The sequence below is a fragment of the Asparagus officinalis genome, chromosome 8 (genome assembly GCF_001876935.1).
Source record: "Asparagus officinalis chromosome 8, Aspof.V1, whole genome shotgun sequence".
Classification (NCBI taxonomy): domain Eukaryota; kingdom Viridiplantae; phylum Streptophyta; class Magnoliopsida; order Asparagales; family Asparagaceae; genus Asparagus; species Asparagus officinalis.
In genome coordinates, this window is record NC_033801.1 from 125814540 (window position 1) to 125816364 (window position 1825).

Genomic DNA, 1825 nt, shown 5'->3' on the forward strand with positions numbered 1-1825 from the left:
GTTAGATTTTCTTCTTTGGTTATCTTAACTTCTCTGTCATTATCTATCACAAATGAGTTTCTAACCAAGGTTAATGAGTCCCCTACCCCCCCATTAAACCCAATCCAAACAAGCCCTAAGAGTTGGGCCAATACTTAATAGCTATGCCTTTTGGGTTAAAATTGATTCTTAGTCTCTGATCAGAGCTCATTAACTCATATCTCTCTAATCAATTGATATAAGCCAAGGTTGTAACCCAAGGTCCGATATGAAGCCCCAAGGTGTTGGGAGATGGATGACTCAATGTCCAATGTCAAGCCTGTAGGTGTCAAGAGGTGTATGAGAATGGGGCTCGTTGTTAGGTTAAAATTGATTTATGTTAAGACCATGTTTGGATTGATCTGAATAGGGAGAAGGGAAGGTAGGAGAGATATTCATTCTCTTTGGGTAGCTTTTTAAGGGTGAAAATGTGATGCCCCTGGGTTCACACAAGGCTGCAGTCCAAGGTAAAACCAGAGATGTCAAACCTGCCATGCACTCACACTGTGCATAAACATGTTTCACCAATCACAGTAATATCCTCTAGTAGAACCAAATAGAAGTGCAGGCATAAACATGTTTCACCAATCACAGTAATATCCTCTAGTAGAACCAAATAGAAGTGCAGGTACAAACAGGCAAAATAAAGGGAATAAATGTAATAGACATGATATAGAAGAGATATCTCATAAATAAAAAGAATCATGTCTTAATTATAATACATCTGATATCTAAATAATTAAAATGTCTCAACATGAAACAACTAAGAATCGTACTAAGGCAAACTGCATTTACAATATGAAAATAAACTCTAAGTCTGAATATAATTTAAAACTACAGTGGAGTCTCTACAAGTAAAAAATACACGATGGTGACTATGCCAGAACTCCGTCACCCTGCGGCTCTCTGGAACTCCGAGCTATCTGAAAGGGTATTTTTAAAAGAAAAAGAAACAACAACAAGAGCGTTAGAGTGCTACAGCAAGATTATCTCCATCTACCCCCAGGGGAAGGGCTGCTAGATGGAGTGGAGGTTTTATCTATTAAGCATAGTCTACATAGATTCATTTTTCCCGTATCTAAGTAGGATTAATATTTAGAAACCTACAACACGAGACGTAGTACGTCGAGCGAAATAATCCAAACAAGGAAACCCTCATGTATATACCATAAGTCTTAAATTGTAGATATTTAAACATTAATACCAAACTAAGAAAAGACAATCTAATAAAACCAATAATTAGAAATCCATAACACGAGACTGGTACGTCGAGCGAAATAATCCAAACAAGGAAACCCTCATGTATATACCATAAGTCTCAAGTTGTGAATCTCTAATCATTGATCCCAACTAAGAAGTAAAAAAAGACAGTAAAAGAAATAAGATATCAACACATCGTATTTATAATATCTTCCACTATTACTGGAGAGATAGAATAAAATACTAACACATAATTTTGTTAATTTCAAAAGTAACATATCTCAGTCATATAGTTCAATGATAGGTCGTATTCAAAATCGGCATCTGCCATACTTAGGTTATCAAGTAATTATTTCAGTGCAACGGACTACCCTGCAGGTATCCTGAACTGTGTACACGGCTCATTAGTCTCATCGCGATCTCAGTGCATAACATGAGTGCGGGACGGACTACCAAATAGGCATCCTAGAAATACGACTCACGAGCCTCACTAGATCAAGCCTCCTAAAATCCGACTCAATGGCCTATACATATGGAATATCGACGCACTACCTCATGTAGTACTGAACTGAGCTCATCAACGATATCCACCTCATATAAATCTTTG